General features: G+C 42.3%; 2 long non-coding RNA genes across 2 annotated transcripts in view; both read right to left on the reverse strand.

The window, feature by feature from the left end:
• Window positions 1–6,552: 6,552 nt before the first annotated feature.
• On the reverse strand, window positions 6,553–12,680 carry LOC135971276 (uncharacterized). The gene is made up of 3 exons (XR_010587356.2): window positions 12,386–12,680; window positions 12,212–12,305; window positions 6,553–6,844 (listed from the first exon to the last, which is right to left on the reverse strand). It is a non-coding gene; the product is annotated as an uncharacterized lncRNA (long non-coding RNA).
• Window positions 12,681–16,269: 3,589 nt separating this feature from the next.
• The window catches only part of LOC141406987 (uncharacterized), a 125,641-nt gene continuing 116,341 nt past the window's right edge, over window positions 16,270–25,569 (reverse strand). Inside the window, exon 3 of the long non-coding RNA XR_012413637.1 lies at window positions 16,270–17,172. This is a non-coding gene — a long non-coding RNA (uncharacterized lncRNA). The remainder of the gene's footprint in view (window positions 17,173–25,569) is intronic.

Below are 25,569 nucleotides of genomic sequence, written 5' to 3' on the forward strand. Positions count from 1 at the left end.
ATTTGAAAAACATTTGGGCTTCCTTACTATGTTTATGAGCACTCATTTACTTATAAACCAATGTGATTCCATTGTAGACATAACATATAATACATGTAACATACATAGAAACACGTATCCATACACACAAAGATCAAATAGATGTTACCGTGAAACTCTAGCCATGACATGGCATCATAAACTCTTTATTTTACAGAAGACAGCTGGATCCAAATTATTTCTGACAAAATTGGGACCTATCCTCATGGCTAAACTTTATCTGCCCTGATAGGTAATCCAATTAATGCTGTGGACAAAAACTTCGGGTAAAGCAGTTTCCATAGCAGTTTTATTTTTAAAACTTTTTTAAACCTTTTATTTTTTAAGTTTCAAATACGTTTCCAATGTTTGCTTCTTAGATAGAACTGACTGAACTGCATACAAAAAACAAGCTCTCCAATAGCCTTGAATTAGCAGTATTATAAACACTGAGAGCACAAAAATGGGCCTTAGCTTCTTCTCAGTTTGGGAAGATGTTACAGTGCCAGGATTATCTCATAACAATTGTAATCATGAACAGAATCTGATAAATCAAAATGAGGAATCAGGAAGGGGCATCTGTGAAGGGAATCCTGTGGTGGTCAACAACATCCATATGGGGTGAAGTTGCCTGACTACTCAACGATTGTTGGCCACTGCTAGTTTCACCCTTTCAGTGATTAAATGTTAAAATACCTGACAATACCAAGTGTTAGAGAGTATATGAAACTTTAGAGTATCTTATGTATTGTAAGTGGGAACATGTGTGGCACCATCACTTTGAAAAAGAATCTGTTGTCTTATGAAGCTGCAAGTCACATATCTCAAAACCTACTAACTCCATTTCAGAGTACACTCCCAAGAAAAGTTCTTGCACATAAATGCATACCAGGAAATATGTAAAAGAATGTTGGTACCTTTGCTTTTAACAGCGACAAAAACCTGATGGAAAGGGAGGATCCAAAACTCCATTATTAGGAGAATGGATGAAAATTATTATGGTATATTTTCAAAATGGAATATTTTACAAAGTTCAAATAAGTAAATTAAATTACTCGAAAGTCTGGCTGCATCATAACAATATAACGTTCAGTAAAAAAAAGGTTGATAAGACTACATAGGGCATGGTTATATTTTATAAAGTTAATATTTTTAAAATATCCATTAACATACGTAGATACATATCGATAAATAAATCTAAATTAAAAATAAGTAATTGAATAATGAACTCAGAATTCACATTGGTTATGTTGATTTAGAGAGCTGGGAGAAGGGATACAAAAAATCATATCCATAAAAAATTAGATTGGAAGATAGACCTTAAATTTACACCAAAAATAAATTTCTTAACACTGAATGGCAAAATTACATTTCCCCATCCATCCGCAGACAAAACTGTACCACCTAAAATCTCCCTGAGTGAGGCTGTGCCTCTACAAAATAGAGACAATGGAAAAGCAAGCACACTACAAAACTACCACAAAGTGTATTTTCCAAGCAAAGCTGGCTAAAAGAAAGGGAACAGAATTGGAGGGACTAAACTTTTTATGTCCGGGTTCCCTCCCAAACTCTGCATCAGACAATGTTTGAATTAGATAATTCTCTGTGCCATGATTTCCAAATGAGAAGTAAATAAAGTAAAGTAGAAAAGTACACTTGGCAGAGGGCCTGTCACAAATCACCATTCAATATGAACTACTCAATCTTGGGGGACAACTAAAAAGTGGGACAAGAATGTAAAATTGCTTATGAGAAGTTACTTTACAGAAATTGAAGAGGAGAAATAATTTCCCCACATAAACAATTTTTTTCAATGTTTTGAACTACTCTGTAAAAAGACAAATGCAATCATGTTAATATATTTTAAAAATTGCAACTCTAAGCTCCTTGCTATTGACTATAAGTAAACAAAATAAAATGACACCAAGAATTGAAAATAAAGAACTGAATACCTGAATTTAATCATTTTGAGATGTCTTTTGCTATTTTCATATCTCTGAAACAGGTATATATTTTAAATCTGGTGGTCTTTCAGGGCTGTGACATAGTTTAATTAGCAGATTTTTCTTAGTAGTATTGAAATAATGACACATCTTACAATGACTAGTTTCTTAGATTCAGGACATTATAATTCCAGACAAATGTTAAGCCCAAGAAGGCCAGTGTACCTCTAGTACTACATTGGCTTAGCCTCGCTCTTCAAATTACTTAGCTTGCTAAAGAATCCAATTAGGTCCTCTGAAACAAATAAACAAAAAAAGACAAACCAACACAAAAGATGTGTCTGATTGTTACAGGACCAACAGTTTTGTATACCTGCTGTGCAACAACATAAATATACACCAAAACACTGAAACAGCAGGGCTTGCAGCAGAGAAAGAATTTAATGTTAGCAGGGCAGCCAAGTGAGGAAGTAGGAGGGACCCTCAAATTCACCTCCCTGAGAAGTTCTGGTCTGGAGGTTTTTGTTTGTTTTGTTTTGTTTTGTTTTTAACAGAATCTTGCTCCATCACCCAGGCTGGAGTGCAGTGGTGTGATCTCGGCTCACTGCAACCTCTGCCTCCCGGGTTCAAGCGATTCTCCTGCCTCAGCCTTCTGCTGCTTCAGCCTCCTGAGTGGCTGGGATTACAGGTGTGCACTACCACACCCGGCTAATTTTTGTATTTTTAGTAGAGATGGGTTTTCACCATGTTGGTCAGGCTGGTCTCCTACTCCTGATCTCGTGATCCACCCGCCTCGGCCTCCCAAAGTGCTGGGATTATAGGAGTGAGCCACCAAGCCCGGCCCAGGTCTGGAGTTTTTAAGGAGATTGTGGAGAGCAAGAGACTGAAAAATTGGGGTCATTGATTGTTTGGGGTAAAGGGGATGAAATCATCAAAATACAGAAACTGTATTCTTCAGTGAGTCAGCTCCTCATGGGGTCTTTCAGGTTAGCTGGTATCAATAGTTTTATCAGTCTTCAGTACATAAAAGAATATCTCGCCGGGCGCGGTGGCTCAAGCCTGTAATCCCAGCACTTTGGGAGGCGAGGCGGGTGGATCACGAGGTCAGGAGATCGAGACCATCCCTGGCTAACATGGTGAAACCCCATCTCTACTAAAAATACAAAAAATTAGCCGGGCGTGGTGGCGGGCGCCTGTAGTCCCAGCTACTCGGAGGCTGAGGCAGGAGAATGGCGTGAACCCGGGAGGCGGAGCTTGCAGTGAGCCGAGATCACGCCACTGCACCCCAGCCTGGGCGACACAGCGAGACTCCGTCTCAAAAAAAAAAAAAAAAAAAAAAAAGAATATCTCAAATGGAAACCTTAGCATTTTACAACATTCAAGGTGTTCTCTACAGAGTAGTTAAAGGAAACTGTAATCTTGTAACAGGGTCTGCATAATTATTCTCATAATTTGGAGCAATAAGCACCAAAGAACTTTCAGCAAGAAGGTCAGAGAGCAAGGTGACCTAATCATTAATGCTGAATGTACTTCAGGCTTGATATATTTTTTATTCTCCTTCCATTTTCCCTGATTGACTTTATAAAGTTTATAGGAATGGTTTCACGACTGTCATTTCCATTTGGAAATTAATTTAAAGGAATAATGTTAAAACTGGTAGTTACTGATGAGAGGAATTGCAGTGGAAGTAGGAATAACAGAGGAAGGAGAATAACTAATAAAAAATGCATATAATCACATAACATATAAGGGTCTTGCAAAAAATACTATAAAAAACATCACATTAGCTCAACATATTTGCCCTTTAGGTGTGAAAATTATAACCTCCTTTTAATCTGGATAATGTAATATAGACAAAAAATAGAAAAATTACAGGCCAGAGGCAGTGGCTCATCCTTGTAATTCTAGCACTTTGGGAGGCCAAGCCGGGGCAGATCACTTAAGGTCAGGAGTTCAAGACCAGCCTGGCCAACACAGTGAAACTCTGTCTCTACTAAAAATACAAAAGTTAGCCAGCCATGGTGGCAGGCGCATGTAATCCCAGCTACTCAGGAGGCTGAGGCACAAGAATCACTTGAACCCGGCGGGCAGAGGTTGCAGTGAGTGGAGATTGTACCACTGCACTCCAGACTGGGAGACAAAGCAAGACTCCGTTTCAAAACAAAACAAAAAAAATTTAAGGTACAATTTTAGGTAAGGCGTAGGAGTCTTCTTTTTCAAAACCCAACCTAATTATTTCTTTACTTATCTCCCTACTTGATATGAATGCCTGATGACCTGGAACTTCAATCCAACTCCAGCATGAACTACTTTTGTGATCTTGGACTGTGGTGTAAACTCACTGAACCTCATCTTTAAACCAAGCAATACCTCTTTGATATGCTAAAACATCAAATATAAGTGTATTTTGTCTAGGCATGCCTGACACACAGAGTTTCTAGAGGAAAGATCCTGCCCTCCAAGCCCTGGTGCAACAGTCATCACCATACCCATTCCTGGGATCCCTGACTGTACTTCCTGCTTCCTGGATATCTTTTCAAATAATGTATTATATTTTATTTCTATTATTTCATTGTGTAGCAAACACACTGTTAGGAATAAATTTGAGAATATATTTGGAAATGCAAAATGGCAAAAGACATTACATCCCTCATCCATGGTGCAACATGAGCACATGCAGCCGAGACTCCATCCACTTCTTTTTTGGATACTGATATCCTTGGTCTGAACACTGCAGTGTCTTCTGCCAGGCTCACAATTACTAATTCCCATTTAACGTCTTCATTCTCAGATATATTTTTTGGAATATTTTCTTTTATGTATATTTTTATTTAAAATTTTAACTGAAAAAACAAAATTATATTATTTATGGAATAAAACATTATTATTTGACAAATGCATACATTGTAGAATGATTAAATCAATGTATATATTGTAGAATGATTAATTCAAGTTAATTAATATATTCCTTACCTCACATACTTATATCGTAAGAACATTTAAAATCTATTAGCAATTTTCAAGTATACAATACACTGTTAATTATTATAATCACCATATTATACAATAGGTTTCATGAACTTATTCCTCCTTTCTAACTGGAATTTTGTATCCTTTGAACAACATCTACTCAATACCTTCTACACCCCAGCACCTGGTAACCACCATTCTAATCTCTACTTCCATGTGTTTGATTTCTTCAGATTCCATACATAAGTGAGCTCATGCAGTACTTGCCCCTCTATGCCTGGCTTATTTTACTTAATATAATGTCTTCCAGGTTCATCCATGTTGTTGCAAAGAACAGGATAGCCTTCTATTTATGGTTGAATAGTATTCCCTCATGGACATCTACCACATTTTCTTTATCCCTTCATCCCTTGATGGACACCTAGGTTGATTTGGCTCTTATGAACAGCGCTACAATAAACACAGAAGTGCAGATAGCTCTTTGACATACTGATTTTACTCCCTTTGGCTATATAATCAGCAGTAGAATTACAGGATCATATGGTAGTTCTATGCTTAATCTTTTGAGGAACTTCCATATTGTTGCATATGGCTGGACTAATTTACATTCCCACCAACAATATACAAGAGTTTCCTTTTGGCCGAGTGTGGTGGCTTACGCCTGTAATCCCAACACTTTGGGAGGCTGAGGCAGGCAGATCACAAGGTCAGGAGATTAAGACCATCCTGGCTAACATGGTGAAACCCCGTCTCTACTAAAAATACAAAAAATTAGCCGGGCATGGTGGTGGGTGCCTGTAGTCCCAGCTACTTGGGAGGCTGAGGCAGGAGAATTGCTTGAACCTGGGAGCTGGAGGTTGCAGTGAGCCAAGATCGTGCCATTGTACTCCATCCTGGGCAACAAGAGTGAAACTCCATCTCAAAATAAATAAATACATAAACACATAAATGATTTTTTTCTTATTTTTTGCACATTTTATTATACTTTGCCATGCCCTAGGTTTTTGCCCCCAGTTTTCCAAGTGCAAAAGTGAATGTAACTACCTCACACCCACTAGGATGACTATTGAAAAAAAACAGAAGAATGTGGAGCACTTGGAACCTTTGTACACTGCTGGTAGGAATATAAAATGATGCAGCCATGATGGAAAACAGCATAACATTTCCTCCAAAAATTCAAAATAGAATTAGCATGAGATTCGGCAATTCTCTTGCGGGGGATATACACAAACATTTGAAAGCAGGCAGTTGAAGGTATTTATAAACCTGTGTTCATAGAAGCACTATTCACAAAAGCCAAAAAAATGAAGGCAACCCAAGTGTCCATCAATGGATGAATAAATAAACAAAATGGAGTATGTACATGCAATGGAACATTATTCAGCTTCAAAAAGAAAGAAAATTCTGATACATGCTGCAATATGGATTTACCTGGAAAACAACATGTTAAGTGAAACAAACCAGTCAAACAAGACAAATTCTGCATGGTTCACTTGTGTGAGGTACGTAGAGTAGACAAATTTATAGCGACAAAGTAGAATGACGATTTGCAAGAACTGGAGTTTGCAAGAAGCTGAAACCAGCTTCCTGGGGTCACCAGGAGAATTCCCCCAATAAGCACTCACCAACTGGCGCTGCTGCTGCTTCTCTCAGGGTTCATTCTGCAGACACCTAGAGTCCACTTCCAGGAATTCTTTGCACTTCTGGTCCCAAGGAATTCCCATTCTTGCTTTTAATGAAGACTATACGTTTTCTAATGTTAGTAACATTTGCCTCTTGTTTGTCTTGATTTGACATTGCACTGGAGTGTGCAGGTTCATTTTTCCGAATTTGGGACTGGATGGAAACTCTTCGGAAACCAAGTTATTTTCCAGTATCTTACAAAGAATGGACATTATTTTTATCTTTCTTTACTAAAAAAATGAAGAAGAAAAGGCCTGGTGAGGTGGCTCATGCCTGTAGAAATGTGATGCTTCCAAAATCAAATGAGTGAAAGTTAAAACCAACATGTATATTTTCCCTGAGAAACTACAAAGATCATTTAATTATAGCCAATATTACTAGGGATGTGCGCAAAATGCACTCTATTTTTACACAAGTATTTATACAATTTTGCCTCAGCAACTACAAAGATCTTTTAAATTATTATACGCAATGTTACTGAAGGTGTGGGGCAAAATACACTCTAGTTTTGACAAGCATTTTATGAATTAAGTACTATATTTTCAAGAACAATATAGGAGTATCAATTAAATTTATCATACATAATCATAATCAGAGGGTTTTTTTTTTTCTTTGAGGACTGTATCCTTTAAAGGCTTTCCCACATGGAAAGAATGGTTACAGACAAAACTTAAAGAGTGAAGACTTTCTAACAATAAGAAAACAATAATCACAATACATAGCCTTATCATGATTCAGGGCAGGATCTCCTTGCAAATGAGTATAGATACAAAATTTATACTCTATAAAAAAAAAAATCCAAAACATTACCTTTCAAAACTCTAGGAACTTCCAAGTTGTTAATAAGGAAACTTATTATGGGACTCTATTTGATACTTCCACTTTCAAATAATTACAGAAATATTTGAAACTACTTCCCATTGCCAATGATGAAGTATTACTCTCCAAATTTGGGGGAAGTAAAGATTTTTTAAAAATTCTTGGCACCCTCTAAACTTTCTTCTTTCTTGCCTTTCTCAGATACACTTTTTTTTTTTTTCTTTTTAGACAGGGCCTCACTCTGTCACCCAGACTGGAGTGCAGTGGTGCAATCTCAGCTCACGGCAACCTACCTCCACCTCCCAGGTTCAAGTGATTCTCCTGACTCAGCCTCCCGAGTAGCTGGGATTACAGGCACACGCCACCACACCTGGCTAATTTTTATTTTTTATTTATTTTATTTTATTTATGTATTTATTTTTTTGAGACTGAGTCTCACTCTGTCGCCCAGGCTGGAGTGCAGTGCCGCGATCTCGGCTCACGGCGAGCTCCCCCTCGCGGTGTCATGCCATTCTCCTGCGTCCGCCTCCTGAGTAGCTGGGACTACAGGCGCCCGCCACCGCTCCCAGATAATTTTTTTGTATTTTTAGTAAAGACGAGGTTTCACCATGTTGGCCAGGCTGCTCTTGAACTCCTGACCTCAAGTGATCCACCCACCTCGGCCTCCCAAAGTGCTGGGATTACAGGCGTGAGCCACTGCGCCCAGCCTCGGATACCTTTATTAGAAATAAAGGCCAATCAGAAATGAACCTGAAGTATTTAAGAACCATTAACGTCCCTGCTAGATGTCATTTTCATCAATTCCTCATATGTGTGAATATGCTTTAGCCAAAGACCATCAGAAACTGAATTAGAAGTTGAAGAAACTGGGTTTATTACTCCTCACCCAAGAACTTATCAGGGAGAACCATGAGCTGTCTCAAAATGAGGGTGTTAAAAGGGACATTTTAGTGGATTCAGGCTTGTGTTTGGTGATTTGAGGTATATAAAAAAATCACTGAAAAAGAACAATTACATAAAGTAATTGTAATTAATATATAATGAACATTTACATTGTGCTAGAGTGTTCTAAGATCTTTTAATAGTATATAACTCAGGGAAAAAAAAGTGGACACCATGATTAGTGTAATATGCCATTCAGTTTTCTGAAAAGGAATATGAAGCATAAGATTTCAGTTTACTTCTTAAATGTTACACTTTATAGTGTATAAGTGATGGAGACCTGGTTTCCTAGGTCTTCACCACCAAGGTATACAGGTCTAGTCGCTTGGCTTTACAGCCTTTAGGTAATCATTGCCTATCTAAGCTGCCCCACTCACATTTCAACTAGTCAACTTGGTTCTGCCAACCCACCCTCCAGAACAACAATTTGTAGAGTTGGGAACTACAACACCACTTCCCAGGCACTTGTCAGAGCCCAGGAAGAACTTGGAAAGATAACAGCTTTTGGCCAAAGACAGTCCTACCAAGTATGTGCTTGGGTTGAGGAATCAAGGAATGTAAGCGGGAGGAGTACTGGCTTCTTTCCTACCCGCACTCCTTACCCAGCCACAGACCTCTGACTTAGTCTTAATCCTAAAACAAGAACAACGAACAAAACAAAAGAAACAAAAGGTATTTGATGTTTCTCTGTTATTTTGAGAAAGCCAACCAAATTGACAAAGAATCGTGAAGGCAAACTTTTTTAAAGAACATGGATAGACATTATTGTTATTATTGTTGTTGTTGTTGTTGTTGTTGACACGGAGTCTCGCTCTGTTGCCAGGCTGGAGTGCAGTGGCAGGATCTCGGCTCACTGCAAGCTAGTCCTCCCCGTCAAGCGATTCTCCTGCCTTAACCTCCCGAGTAGCTGGGACTGCAGACGCGCACCACCACGCCCGGCTAATTTTTGTACTTTTAGTGGAGACGAGGTTTCATCATGTTGGCCAGGATGGTCTTGATCTCCTGACCTCGTGATCCACCCTCCTCGGCCTCCCAAAGGGCTGGGATTACAGGTGTGAGCCACCGCACCCGGACCGGATAGACGTTATTGTAACTGATAATTTTTTCCAAAAGGATGATCCAGTAGAAGCTCTAAAATCTCAGGTAGCCTAGTCCCCGAAATCTCTGGATAATGCAGCCCGGAGAGTGGGCAGAAGTAAACATCAATTCTTCCCCAGGAGGGAGGAGAAAGCCAAGTGCAGCATCTGCGAACGTGGCACTGCAAAGGACGTCATTCCTAAATATCCAACCCTCGGGGTTCTTCCTTTGCAGGAGTCTGTTCTTTTTGCCCCGTAGTCGAACCTAAGCAGGCAGCGTGGGGTGGAGTTGGCAAACGTCCTGCAACTCCACGACCCATGAAGAGCCGCGATGGTACCACTAGCGGTGCTAGGACCCAAAAACTAACGAAACTGCTCAGGAGAAGCGACAAGCTCGACCCACCAGCGGTGCTGCCACCGATATCAATCCTGCTTGGACGAATGAGCGGCGCTATGACTGAGAAAGTGCCAGTCCGAGGAACCAGGGGTACTGGGACATAGTGAAAGGAATTAGCCAGCTTTAGGGAGACTGTAAGGGAAGGGTCCCCAGAGAACCTCCGACTGGTGTTTTGTGCAGATAAGGGAACTTGCACAGGGGACTTGCCTAAATTTGCCTGCTGCGGACTAACAGCGCGCATGCGCACTGGGGGAACAGACAAGGGCCACCCGAAATTCTCGCCTTATACAATCAAGGAACCTAGCCCCATCAGCTTTCATATAAAAGTCTTTGTATTCAACTGTGAAAGTAGCAACCGGCAACCTGATTTGAGGACCCCTGTTTTTGATGAGACCTTTCGTTTACGCTTAATAAATTCTACTCCACTCTCTCTTCGATATCCGCGTGCCCATTTCCTCCTGATTGTGGGACAAGGACCGGGATATAGCTGAGCTTAGAAGCAGCAATCCTGCATCAATAGCAAACGCCGACTCTGAACAACTAGCGGCGTATCCAGCGGCAAACTTTATTTTTGGCGCAGTTAGGTATTGCCACTAAGAAATCGCAGTCTCTGAGAAATATCGGGGGTTGGAAGGTTGTACGGTGCTTCCACCGAGAAAGCACCTACCCAGTGAAACACACCTGTGGCAGAAAAACCGAGCCCAAGCCCTTCCAGCGAAAGTGTTGAAAGAGCTCCTCCTTGGCCAATCACCGGGCTGAGACCGTGAGCCAGCCAGCTCGGGGAAACTGGCCGTGCTAGGAGAGAGGAAGCGTTACTACAAAGCACTTCTGAGTCTGTGAACGAGAAGCGTTCTGGGTTTTTTTGTTTTGTTTTTGAGAAGGAGTCTCGCTTTGTCGCCCAGGCTGGAGTTCAGTGGCGCAGTCTCGGCTCGTTACAACCTCCGCCACCTGGGTTCAAGAATACTGCCTCAGCCTCCCGAGTAACTGGGATTACAGGCACCCGCCACCACGCCCAGCTAATTATTGTATTTTTAGTACAGACGGGGTTTCACCCGTTGGCGGGGCTGGTCTCGAATTCCTGATCTCGAGTGATCCACCCTCCTCGGCCTCCCAAAGTGCTAGTATTACAAGCGTGAGCCACAGCGCCCGGCCAAAACGTTCTGTTTTGTTCAACGCTTCCAATCGTGCAGCAGCGCAGAAAACACCGAGTCTCCGCTATTGGCGAAAGTGCTGATGCGGAACTGCTGGCTCGACTTGAGAGAAGAGCCGCGGAAGAGAATCCTAGAGACCAGCCACCAGCTCTGCTCCCCGGCTCACGGGAGAAGGCTAGTTAGTAGGAAGCTGAGACATGATACTCAAAATCAGTAGAAGAAATTATGCCACATTTACTCTCCTGGGGAGGGCAGTGGGTAAGAAAAAATAAAATACATAACATTTAAATAAAAAATAAAATAATTAAATTTTTAAAGCAAACAGAAATGAAAATAAAATACACCAGTAACCTCGCTCCCAGAACAAGACACATAAAAAAAATTGTTTTGAGTATACAAAACATACAAATAACCCTACAAAGAAAGTGCAGTGTTGAACGACGCTATCCTACGGCTATATTTGTATTAGCACTAACTCTGTGCCTCTTGCGCCTATCCGAAATTTCCTCGGATTAAGAAGAAACAGCCGCGGCTAAACCGGTATTTGCGACACCAAAAAGTTACTGTAGACTAAACACCTCAACTTCTACATGAGTGAAAAATCACAAGCATAGCCAGGGCGAGAATCTCTACTATGAAATCAAACTTGGTATGACTAAAAGATTTCAGGCACTGCTAAAAACTTTTTAAATTACATTCTCCAGTACCCAGATTTGTACAGGACTTAAAAACCGCTCTCACGGCTGTAATGGGGGTTCCTATTACAAAACAGGAACTTGCAACGACTGCAAATACGTAGGCACGGTTAAAGCCAGCCAGCATTGTTATTACAATTAGAAATCGAAACTGGAATAAATCTCAACTTGCTACGCTAAGAAATAGCTAAATTCTGACTTGGTCAGACTAAGAAATAGGGAGTTTGAAAGCAGCCCGGGCAACATGGCGAAACCCTGTCTCTGAAAAGATTCTGGGTGTGGCGGTGGGGAGCTTGTAATTCCAGCTGCCTGAAAGACTGAGGCGGGAGAAATACTGGAGGTTGCAGCGAGCCGAGATCGCACCACTGTACTCCAGCCTGGGAGACAAAAACGGACAAACAAACCAACAAACAAAGTTAACATTCTGAATAGGTTTATCAACATAAAGACACTGCTAGCTAACATTGGCTAGCATCTCTAGATCTGCTAGAGATGTTGCCTTTCTAGATCTGCTTACCATGCTTCAGTCGCCTCTATGTTGCAAGAAGTAACCTGTATGGACTGCACTGGAGAGGTACTTTTGCCACCAGGCTTCTGATTGAGTTTAGGCTCTGAAAAACACCAGCTCTTCAGAGATATGGAGTAGACTTGCTTTGTTCCCCCTGGGCCTCAGTGTATTGAATTATTTTACCTGAAGTCAAAGATACGCTGCGCTGCGGCTCCAACAGGTCCAGCAGACACAGGGAGGGCAGCACTGAAAGGGCAACACTTCGTCCTGGACGTCTCAAAGTCCAGCCCCTGGTGATCCCGGTAGCCACCCGCCAGACCCTCTGAGGCCACAGCTGCCTCACTTCTCACTTGAGCCATCTTCCCAGAATAAATAGCCGCTGCCTCCTCCGCCGCCGCCCTCTCCTCACACCCCCTGTGAATCTGAAGCCTGCACGCAGGAAAAAGCAGCCCCTTTTTCCTCCAACCTCCCCACCCCCAACTCTCAGGCGTAGAGTGTGCTTAGTGCGCCCCCAGCGCTGTCAGTTCTTCCGGCTCTTATTCCAATTCGGGAGCCCTCACAGGCGTCTCTCCTAACTGGACCCTAGGGACCCTGAGTCTACCGAAGCCAGGAAACCCACCCCTTGAAAACCTCCAGTGACTTCACAAGGATACCCAGCCCCTAATTGAGCAAGAGACCATTCCCTGAGGAAAGAAAGTTCTGTGGTGGCTTATAGGTTCCTCTTTCTTTTCTGGGACCTCTTTTCTCAGTTCTGCTCATTTCACTCCTCTAGTGGGAAGACCTCAACCCTCCTCTCCCTTCCTCTATCCACTGTCGAGGTACACACACACACAGACACACACACACAGACACACACACACACACACACACACACACACACCCCTGGGGCTGCTCGATGTTTCCCTCCTCTGTCTTCCCTTGTCTTTCCTGTGCAGCAGAAGGTGGATGTTGATCATCATCCACCTTCAGTGTCCTATGCTCCCCACACAGAGGAGACAAATTGGTGAAATGGGATTGATTTTTGTCCTCTGGTGGATCAGCAGCTGTCCTGGTTTCTGCCTCACACACCAAGCAATGTGCTTGACTGCTCTTTTCAGCTTGGGTTAACCTGCTGATCCATCAGCATAGCCTATTACAGATAGAATCCAGGTTATCTATGAGTGCTGGAGACAGCCACATGCCACCCTGGAAGTCCCTCACAGCTCTTCCTGGTCTTCTTTTCTCAGCCAGGAGATAGAGGAAGAGCGTCAATAGCGCTGGGAAATCAATGACTACCTGGGTTTCCTAACTTCCACATCAGTTCTGGAGCCATGCCAGTTAGGGATCTCACCAGTCATTTAATGTGCCCTGGGGGAGACCATTGTAATAGCACTTGAAATCCCAGAGACAGCGCGGGTCCCACTGAAAGCATCTGGCACAGTATTCCCTGGTAGAATTTGGAATCCAGTTTTCCATTGACTGTTGTCAATTTGAAACCCAAAGAAATCAGCACATGTGCTGCTCCTCTGGAAGGTCCAGCAGACACAGGGTCAAATCCTGTAAAATAGTTGATGATGTTTATTATGAACCAAATGTGAGTGACCATTAGCCCATAAAACAGCCCTCAGGAGATCCTGAGAACATGTGCTTCAGGTAGTCAGTGCACAACCTGGTTTATAATATTTTAGGAAGTCATGAGATCAATACATTTAAGGTGTATATTGGTTCAGTCCAGAAAGGCAGCATAACTGGAAGCATGACCTTTCAAGTTGGAGAGGTTCAAAAATAATATGATTGGCAATTTGTTGCAATAACTATTATCTCTAGAAAGGAACGTCTGGGTTGCCATAAGGTGTTCCAGAGACAAAGGTGTCACAGATGAAGCCTCCAGGTGGAAGACTTCAGACAGACAGATTGTAAATGTTTCTACCCAGACTTCAAGAGTCTGTTCTATCATTAATTTTAAAAGAGAGGAAAATAAAATGAGGCATGCCTGACTCCCCCTTTACAGCATGGCTTGAAACTGCTTTTTCAGCATAACTTTGGAATGCCCTTGGCTGAGAACCTCTTGGTGGCAGGGGGGCTTCAAATTTTATTTTTGATTTACAATGGCAATGAAGTAATAACCACATTGAAGTTTAGTAAATTAATGAGCCCTCATCCACTATGGTTATGTTTATATCCTGGCCTGAAAATCAATTTGTTTCCTCTTTATATTGTTTTCTGGAATTATTCCTGGATATGAGGACTCTACCTGTCAGAGTTCACTTAGGAAAAGCAGCCCACACTGTGAAAGCCAAGCTAATGTGCTGCCACCCCACTGTAAAACCATAACCAGAATGACTGTTCATCTTTTTATTGCCTCATGTCCCACCAAGTCTGCCTACCATTGTGACCCTGTTTGTAAGGCAAATTTAGAAATGGGGGTTTTAGGAGTCCAGGCCCACAACTCAAGGGAGGAAACGAAAGGGCATAAATGTGCCTGACCACGAAGAATAAACACAGTAAAATAAAAATTAAATGTGTTTTAAAAGCTACATTTAAAACAAATTTTTTTTTTTTTTTTTTTTTGGAACGGAGCCTTCCTCTGTTGCCCAGGCTGGAGTTCAGTGGTGGGATCTCAGCTCACTGCAACCTCCACCTCCCAGGTTCACACTTTTCTCCTGCCTCAGCCTCCCGAGTAGCTGGGACTGCAGGCGCCTGCCAACACGCCCGGCTAATTTTTTTGTCTTTTTAGTAGAGACGGAGTTTCACACTGTTAGCCAGGATGGTCTGGATCTCCCGACCTCATGATCTGCCCGCCTCGGCCTCCCAAAGTGCTGAGATAACAGGCGTGAGCCACCACACCCGGTCTATTTTTTTTTTTTTTTTTTTTTTTTTTTTTTTTTTTGAGACACAGTTTTGCTCTTGTTGCCCAGGCTGGACTGCAGTGGCACAATTTCGGCTCACTGCAATCACTGCCTCCCAATTCCAGCGATTCTCCTGCCTCAGCCTCCCCAGTAGCTGAGATTACAGGTATGCACCACCGTGCCTGGCTAATTTAGTAGAGATGGGTTTTCATCATGTTGGTAAGGCTGGTCTTGGACTCCTGACCTCAGGTAATCTGCCCACTTCGGCCTCCCAAAGTGCTGGGATAACAAATGACTTCTTTTAACACAAAAGTCCAATGTACTATCACTGTACTAACTACAAGAGTAGACAACAAAAAAACCATTTTATTGGATGACACTATGCCATAGGCAATGAGTTCCTCTAATTGGGCACAGGTTAAAAGTTGAGACATGACCATTTTCATCGCATCCATGAAGCTCTGTGGCTGTACTTACAATCTCAATTGGAGGAAAAAAATCTAACATCTACATTTGAGGTTCATGAGTCTGAGGCCTTGTTTGATTGGCCCTCCTGTGGATATCCCCTCACCCCATTGGCCCCAAGCCTACACATCTTATTAGATTTGAGCTTAGTCCTCTGAGTGGGGTCTTGGAACCAGAAGCCTGGCTCTTGGAATATCTCCATTAATGTTTGCTGAGTTTTTAAATACATTTTTTCAAAAATAGGGATTACAGGATAGCGGTTAGGTTCTAATGAGAAAAAAGAGATCGGAAATATGAACAGGGGTTTCCAAATGCTGCTCCACTTATTTTTTAGATATCAGACTCTGCAATCCCCTTCCTACATTTATCCCTGCATGGCAATTTTTACCAAGTGCTTCCATAATATAATCCAACGTACAAATATTTATAATATTCACCTGAATTCAATATTGTGAACTTAAGAACCATATGTCTTCAATAATCCCTTAACAGCCATATGATTATAACTCAAATCCAGGAATTCTAATTCATTCTGGAAGCAGATACTTCTCAGATACACTCTGAGTATACTCAAGTCCTCTGTAGTCTTACTCGAAAGGAGGCAAAAGTTATAGTTGCACTGGAAACATCTGAGCCATTCCAGATTCTTCAGCCTAGCAAGGTTAAAGTCAGACCTTGGAAACAATTGAGTTCACTGGGGTCCAGTATCTGGACCTTTTATGCCATATATTCATATATCTACTTTCCTATTTTGAAATACAAAGCAGCACCAAATTTACACAAATCTTTTATTTCCCCACCTTCAGACAGAGTCTCCCTCTGTGGACCAGGCAGGAGTGCAGTGCCACAAACAGGGCTCACTGCAGTCTCGACCTCCTAGACTTAAACAATCCTCTCACCTCAACCTCCACAGTAGCTGGCAGCAAGGTGCATGCCACCACCTTGGGTTAATTTTTTTATTTACTGTAGAGATGGGGTCTGCCCATGTTGCCCAGAGTGGTCTCAGACTCCTGAGCTCAAGCAGTCCTCAACTTCAGCCTCCCAAAGAGCTGGGATTACAGACCTTAGCCGCCAGGCCCAAATTCACACAAACCTATACCCCCAGCTCAGACTCTGATGCTGCAGACCTGGATTCTTTCTTATTTACTAAATGACTCTTTTGAAAGCCCCCAGACAATTCTAAATCCAGTCTTACTCAACCTGAAGATTCCTGATCTTGGTTTATGACAAACATATATGTATGTTTGTCATCATATATATATATACACACACACACACACACACACACACACACGCAAAATTCACAAATTTTATCTTAGAATAAATTTTATCATTTCTTGCTTCCTTGCATCCTTGCTTCCTCTCTAACTCTAAATCTAACCAGGTGACTGAATGCTTCATGGCATATACTTATCACCCTCTACATCAGCATCCCCCCTTCCCAGGAGAAATTGCATCTTCCTTTTCACTTTCCTCAGCAAAGGATTCCTGGTAACTCCATCCAGAAAGATTCTCCTGGTGTTCTTCAGATTTGAGGAAAAGCAGATTCCTCTCACAAGGCTGCTTGTTGGTTCAAATGAGCACCATGACATTCATGAATTCCATTATACTGTTAAATCAGAATTCTGCTTTCAGAAGCCCAAATTCACAATATCCTGAAGCACCACTGATTTCCTCCTACAGGAAAGATAGACACACACACATAATTGTTAGTCAAGAGTTTATCGGTCACCAAAATTGGGTAAACTCTTGGAACTTGTCAGTGAATACAGCCCCAAATTACTGCAGCAAATGGAACCAGGAAGAAGAAATTCTGTGGAGGAACTGTGAGGAAGAACATGTGTGGAGGTGCATTGGAGTGGTAGTCACACGGCTCCACTGTACCCTGCAGGGTCTAGTGGATCCTGAGGTTTAAATCTATCAAACATTTGTAGAGTGTTCCACAAAACAACAACAAAAAAAAAACCCCACAAAACCCTGTAAGTTACAGGTAAGCTTAGGACAGGCAGGAAATTGGGAGGGTGAATCTTCAATCCCAGAGACCAATGGCAAATGGTTCATTTTTTTAGGTGAACCAGAGGCATGGTGGAGCCCTCCATTGGCACCAAGCAGAATTCTTCACTTTCTTCTCTAGATTACTTACCCTGGGACATTTTTACCTTTCACTTTCTGTCTAGACTGCTCCATGGTCTTTGTTTCCACCTGCTCTACTACAGTTATAACTGTTACCATCTTTTCTGAGTCTAAAATCAAGAACCAATACCTGACAAAGAAGTAGATTGTTAAAACCAAGAGTTTCTCTATATCAGGAAAGTATTAATATGAATTCCTGCCTCCTAATTTATTAGTTGCCCAGCTTTCTGCAACATACCAACTGACCAGAAGATTCACCTGTACACACCACCTGAGTGTTGGAGACTTTTTCTTTCTTTCATCCCTCCCACCCCCCACCATTTTTCTGTTTTGTGTCACTTTCATATGGTTAATGATATTCTAACAAGATTTGTCATTATAGTTCTCTTAGTTTGATGAGATTTTTCTTCATGAAATTGAACAAAAATATCAGTCTTTCTTAATTCTTAATTCTTTATTGTTTTGGATGACACATCAGGAAGGGAAATAGGAAAGGCTCTACATCATTTGTCGTATGTGCTCCACAATTTGCCCTCAAGTTTGAATCCTAGGTCCTACCACCCACACGAAACTGCCATTGCCAGCCTGCTCCAATTCTAGCCAATATCTAGCCATTGTCATACTGCAAAGTTCCTATGACCTCCTCTGAAGGGGCTCAATTCTGTACTTCACCTCTTCCTGACCTCCCTGGAATCCACCCCACCTCCAACCACACTGGAATTAGAATCTGAATTCTGCAACTACCTTGATGTCAGTCTCTGTAGGGGAGCAGCCTGCAGCCTCCTATGGACTCCCATTAAGACAGGTTATTCCTTCCATCTAGGGGGTGCTGATTGCAACTTTTTTGCTAAGATGAAAAGCTGGAATCAATGAGAAGAGAGGAGTTATGGCAGGTATTTTGCTTTGCAATGGCTCCAGACTGTTATTCTATTTGATAAAGTAGCTGTAACTATGTAGGTGGGAACAGTGCAGTTTTTTCTTTATTCTCCCATCCACAAAACCAGGAGGGAATTGGAAGGGCCTCAAACACCAGGGAATGTTTTGGCTAGCTGAAGATGGGGTAAGGAGATATTGAGGCAAATATCTTGAGAGAGGGTGAGAATTACAAGGCCAAAATGGATTTCCTTACCAGGCAGGGCATATCTCTTCCTTTGTCCTGGCATGGTCTCTACCTAGGATCCCCCAGGGAAAGGATAGTTTGGTTTGCACAGGAGCAGCAGTGGTGAAAATGGGCAATGATGAGTGTGGATGGAGATGCTCGTGGCAGCGTCTGTAGGTCTCTTTGAGAGGGCTCAACTCACAAAGTGCAGATTTTTATTAAAATATAAATGCTTGTGGAAAAGGACATTTTCCTACTGAGCAGTGGCAGTTCCATATTCTCAGATAAAAAAAAAAATAGGCCTCAGTCTGATTGAAAATGAGGAAATGGAGGATTTGAGCACTTACAAGTGCATCTGCATTGCGTTTCCCAGAAGACAGAAAGAAATCAATGATGCATTTCGAAGATCATGCTGCTAGAGACAGAGAACCACAACTTGAGCTTTTCTCTGGGCTTAGAGAGGAGGTGTATGTCTCGCTGTCAATTCTACATCCAACGCTGGAGTCTTTCAGCCCATTTTTCTCCCCGGCTGTTTTTGAACTACTATCCCCAAATATCAAGGATATCTGACAGAGTGAACCATCAGAATAAGGAGCGATTGCCACAGATTTCCATCCAGTAGGGGAGGGACTTGTGCGGGGCAAGCCTGATGCCTGGGTCAGGCGACACTGCGCCTTTCATTCCCCACGGAGATCTTGGACCTGGAGTTTCCAAGTTTCGAAGAGATGCGGTTGTCGACGGCTCCCCTAGAATCTCTGATGGCTCTGAAGGGGACAAAGGTCTAGGGCAGAGGGATGGTGTGGAAGGACCCAGCCACGGCCATTGGAAGAGCAGTTTCCTGCAGTGTAAAGCTGTTTACCACCTGCACAGCTTTGGCTCTCTGCCAGGACGAACCACATCCGCCCCATTCACGGTCTTTATTCCAGCTCATTTCCCTCTGCGAATCACACTGGGTGGGTCGCTGGGGCCCTCGGTAATTACGGATCATGGCACAGCCAAGAAAAATACAGGTTTTCGTAAGCCTGAAGCCACTGACTTGAGCGGAGAGAGTAGGAGTAATGCCAGCAGTAGTTTTGTGTTCCGTTTTCGTTTTTATGTTCTAGTCACTAGGCCACAAGAGAATGTTCCACCCAGTGCCAGTCGATCTGTCACGGCGCCCCACCTTTCCCTGAACGGAGGATTTGTGGCTGACATCTCCAGTTTCTCAGAGCCTGGGAGTGATCGCTGGCTGCACCGTTGATGGCGCCCAAAAGAACGGGCATTTGTCTTTGGCAACAGCGCTGGCTTTCGCCTCGTGCCCGCGCTTGAGAGGTCCTAGCGCCGCCAGATTCTCACACTAGCGGGTCCAGCGCCCAGCGCTGCTCCTGCCACCAATCATCGGTTTCTCACACTCACTTCATTGGCAGCACTGACCGGTCAGTTTTCTGGTGGCGGCGACGCTAGTTGGTCTGAATGAAACGTTTCCCTTCTCTCTCCGTGTGTCCCATTCTCCATCCCACGTCCTCCAGTGCCGGGGTCATGGTCGCAGCACCCGGCGTTCATGTTGACTCTTTTGCCAGCTGCGTGGAGCCGGCAGTCTTTCTGTCACAGCACTTGTACAGACTTTCTCGGCTGCCGAACGTCTCTTTTTTCCTCAGAGACGACGGTTTCTTGGTGACAGTGCCGTTGGCTGAGACGTAACGAATGTTCTCCTTGACAACCCCACAGGCTGGCGTCCCTCGCAGGCTCCAGACACAGCCATGTCGCCAAGCTGAGATCTCTTGGTTGCGGCACTGCTCCTGGCTCGGTGCCTGCATTTTCTCGGTGGCTACAGCGCTCAGGTCGCCGATCTGAGGGCTTCGGAGTACCGGCCGGGCGCGCTGGCTCACGCCTGTAATCCCAGCACTTTGGGAGGCCGAGGCGGGCGGATCACGAGGTCAGGAGATCGAGACCATCCTGGCTAACAAGGTGAAACCCTGTCTCTACTAAAAATACAAAAAAATTAGCCGGATGTGGTGGCGGGCGCCTGTAGTCCCAGCTACTCGGGAGGCTGAGGCAGGAGAATGGTGGAAACCCTGGAGGCGGAGCTTGCAGTGAGCCGAGATCGCACCACTGCACTCCAGCCTGGGTGACAGAGCAAGACTCCATCTCAAAAAAAAAAAAAAAAAAAAAAAAAAAAAAGAAGAAAGAAAAGAAAGAAAGAAAAAAGAAACATAAATCTGTGTACCAGCGAATGTGATTTTTTTGGGTTTACGGATGATCAGGTTACCAGTGTCTGGGAGCTCTTATACTAAGTTTGTTTTCGCAGTATCGAGTCCTGCCTTAGCTAAGCTTGTGTGTTTTTTAAACTGCCATGGAAGTCAGGAAATGTCGGCAAACGCGATTTCTGGTTATCAAGCTCCGTTTACAATAGCAAGTCTGGCCGAACGCGACTTTTTCCTCTTGTGGACCAAGTCTGAATATACCAACTACAGGGATTTTTCAGTCGAAATCAAAAAAGTTTAGCCCTGACGGGTTTTTTGTGGTTGGTGGTGGTGGTGTTGTTTGTTTTTGTGTTTTTCGTAGGAAATGTAGACTTAGGTGTAACATGTACCGGTTTAGATCTCACAGAGATAGCCTAATGGTAGAATTGCATCTTTTAGCAAGGTTTGTAATTTATTCTTTGTAGGGTTGCTTCTCTGTAATTTTTGCTTATTTTTAAATTTTCTCTTTGTGTCTTTTGCTCTGGGAACGATGTTACCTATGTGTTTGCTTTCCATGTTTACTTGCATTTTAGCCTTTCGTTATTTTTTAATTTTATTTTTATTTAAATGTTATGTATTTTTTAATACTAATTTTGAGCGTCTCCGCTTCCTGCTTGTTTACTTACATTCTCTCAGGATCCAGGCAGTCGAGCTCGGTCTCAGTCTCGTTGCTGTCAGGTCCCCGGTTGTGTCTGGTGGCTCTGCTTGGTACGCAGAGCTGACGGTTTTGCATCAGCGCTTTTGCCAGTAGCGCCGACTAGCTTTTTTTCCGTTGAGGCACGGTTCTTAGCGCCCAATGTGACGTTTCCCATTCGCGGGGTCCTTATGTTCTCGGTGCTGTCATTTTATTGGTTCTCGCACCGCTAGTATCTGCTAAGAACTTCCTAAACCACGTTTTACTGTGCAGAACTGTGATTGCACCGAGCCGCTGTACGCCTAGTAATTTCATAGCACCGTTAGCCGGCGCTTTTTCTGCCACAACACATTAAAACGGGTTAAAATACTTTAAGCGGATTAAACACATTAAAAGGATTAAAACACATTAAAATGTCTCAACACATTTTTTCTGACATAACACATTTAAAAAGAGTGGGTTCATTCCTCCAAACAGGCTGTTTAGGCGTGGAAGCACCGGTCTTTCCCAAGAGCACGGTTTGTCTCTAGCAGCACCGTTTATGGCACCAAAACAGGTATTTGTTTGGCAACACCAGCGCTATCCGCTAGGTGCCGGCGCTTGCTGAGTCCCAGCGCCGCCAGTTTCTCTTTAGGTCCTAAGTAGCTCAGAGCCCTAGCGGACAGTTTTCAGGTGGCAGTAATGCTCATTTCCTGGAAACAGATGGTTCTTAGTCCTTGAAGCTCTGCGATCTGTAACGCTAGTTCTCTGCAAGGTTTGCTTAGTGTCCGTTTTATTTCAGTTTCTTTTCTCGCTATGGTTTTCTGTCGGAATTACAGTTTGTTTTGGTTCTATGTAATCTCTAAAATGTTACCGTTTTCCATTTGTCTACTAATTTTCATGCATTCATTACTATTGAGTTTCATAATACCTGGCTTGCCTCCGCCCACGGCCTCCGGAAAGCATAAATACCCAAGCTGATGGGAGTGCTGAAGGCTCTGTCTCATTAATCAGCACAAACGTTTTGTGTTCTGCTCTAAGGTTTAAGCAATGGAGCAAAGTTTTCCTGGCTGTGCGAAGTGGACTTGGGATTCCGCAGAGGTGACACCAGCGCCCTGGCCTCCACCTGCTCTGGGTTCAGAAGATTGTGGGAGGTGGCCTCTCCCTTTTTATCCAGTACTAGGAGAGTACTCATTGGACGGTTGTGATTTGGGACTGCTTTCCAGCCCTTGTTGGCGGCTTCAATTAAATACTTTATCGGAAAAATACAAACTTTAAGCCCAAATGATTTTTCAGCTTCACCTGATTTAAGTAAATCTTTAACAAATAAAGTATTTAAAATTATTAGTAAAATAAAATTAGAAATGTCTTCAGAATTGTCAAAACACATTATTGTTGAGATCTATTGGTCAGCGGTTTTTGATTTATCTCTGCTAGGTATTATAAGGTGTGAAAATTTGGCTTGAAAGTTATAAATCTATAAATGCAACCCCAAACAGAATTATCTTTGTTCATGTAATTTTGGTAAATAAGGCATTTAATATCATTGGTTTAAAGAAAACAGCTAAATCTTGGATTACTGACAGAAGAGAAAAAACCATTTATTTAACCTTAAGGTTCTTACTTAGGTAAACATCTGATATTCACAGTCTATAATAATGGTCAACAGGGACGTAACTGTAACCGGCCCATATGTTCATTTTCCCTGTTGCCCAGATAGAGTTGATTTGTCAAGACAGCGAATTGCAATAAAGAATTTAATACATATAGAGCTGGCTAAATTGGAGACCTGAATTTTATTATTACTCAAATCAGGCTCCCAGAAAATTCAGAAGCCAAGGTTTTTCAAGGATAGTTTGGGAGAAGGGTGCTGCTGCTCAGCTGGGGAACAATTACAGGGGTGTGGAAAACAGTCCTCCTGCACTCAGTCCATTTCTTGAGTGGGGGCCACAGAGGAGTGGCTGATGCTGTTGGGGCCATCAAAGTCTGAAAAGTCATCTCAAAAAGCCAAACTTAGGCTCTAGTAATTAGGGAAGTTGCAAATCTTGTGACCTTTGGAATAAAGGCTGGTAATCCTTTAACTATACCTACATCTTAGCAGAAATCAGGCCCCTCTCATCCTCCTAAACTGGTGGGCTTTCATCAGTTTTATAAAGATGGTTTAGTTTTGGGTAGGGCTATTATCATATAAACTATAAACTATAAACTAAATTTCTCCCTAAGTTAGGTTGATCCATGCCAAGGAGTGATCAAGGGCTGTTTGGAGGTTAAAGGCAAGATGGAGTTGATTAGGTCAGGTCTCTGTCACTGTCAGTATTTTCTCACTGTTAAAATTTTGCAAAGCTGGTGTCATGATTTTAAATGATGACTAGCTTTGTCTAATATCACAGATTTTATAAGTAATCTAGGTAAACTATTTAAAAAATTAATTAATTAGGTAAACATAATGGAATAAACGTAATGGAATAAACCTTCCATCCTGGGAGGCAAAGGTTGCTGTAAGCCAAGATCGAGCCACTGCATACCAGCCTGGGTGACAGTGTGAGACCCTGTCTCAAAAAAAAAAAAAAAAAAGAAAAGAAAAGAAAAGAAAACTGAGATTTTTAAAAATTAAGGTTATTATATCCATGTAACTTTCTGTATTTCTTTTAAAGTTCTTGCGCTACTAATTTTCTTGTGCTTATAAGTAAACATACAATTTAGAATCTTAAAGTTATATTGAATTATACTCATTAAATGTCCAGATCATGTCCAATTTTTTAAAAATTGTAGGAAAACATTTTTCCAAAAAAAAGTGTTCTTATTAAAAGGAAAATAATTGTGTCTAATTCACAGATTATTTGTGAAACAAGATAAAAGGAAACAGAAAAGAGAGAGATAGGCCAGGTGTGGCAGTCTGTAATCTCAGAATTTTGGGAGGCTAAGGCAGGCGAATCACTTGAGATCAGGCGTTCAAGACCAGCCTGGCCAATAGGGTGAAACCCCATCTCTAATAAAAATACAAAAATTAGGCTGGGCACAGTGGTTCACGCCTGTAATCCCAACACTTTGGGAGGCCAAGACGGGTGGATCACGAGGTCAGGAGATCGAGACCATCCTGGCTAACACGGTGAAACCCCGTCTCTACTAAAAATACAAAAATTAGCCAGGCGTGGTGGCAGATGCCTGTAGTCCCAGCTACTCAGGAGGCTGAGGCAGGAGAATGGTGTGAACCTGGGAGGCGAAGCTTGCAGTGAGCCAAGAGCACACCATTGCACTCCAGCCTGGGTGACAGGGCAAGACTCCATCTCAAAAAAAAAAAAAAAATTATGTTATCAAGTTGGCTATAAATAAAAGGAAATTATAATAGTATTTCTAGAGACTGGGCTTTGATATAAAAATACATCAATACTCAAAAGACTTGGTTAGAACAACATTTTTGTAAAATATTATTTACTCTTAATAAATTGTAAGATAATTTACCCTAATTTTCAACTTTTATTGCATTTCAATGTTTTCAGCTTTCTCTCTCTTTATTTATTTATTTATTTATTTATTTATTATTATTTTCTCTATCTCTCTCTTTTTTTTAAGATGCAGTCTCCCTCTGTCACCAGGCTAGAGTGCAGTGGAGAGATCTCGGCTCACTGCAAACTCCACCTCCCAAGTTCAAGCGATTCTCCTGCCTCAGCCTCCCAAGTAGCTGGGACTACAGGTGCACGCCACCACACCCAGCTAATTTTTGTATTTTTAGTAAAGATGGGGTTTCACCATGTTGGTCAGGGTAGTCTTGATCTCTTGACCTTTGATCTGCCCACCTCAGCCTCCCACAGTGCTGGGATTACAGGCTTAAGCCACTGTACCAGGCCTCTCTCCTTTTTAAGGCCTGAGATGATAACTCTCTCCTTCAACTTTTTTTCAGCTCCTGTAACTTTTTTCCTTAGGTTTTAACTGTTGTTTGTGGTCTGATGCTAAAAAATACTTCATATTTAGGATGAAAATGAAATGTTTTCTTCTAATATAACATT

Source organism: Macaca fascicularis, chromosome 6, assembly GCF_037993035.2.
Source record: "Macaca fascicularis isolate 582-1 chromosome 6, T2T-MFA8v1.1".
In the NCBI taxonomy this organism is placed as follows: domain Eukaryota; kingdom Metazoa; phylum Chordata; class Mammalia; order Primates; family Cercopithecidae; genus Macaca; species Macaca fascicularis.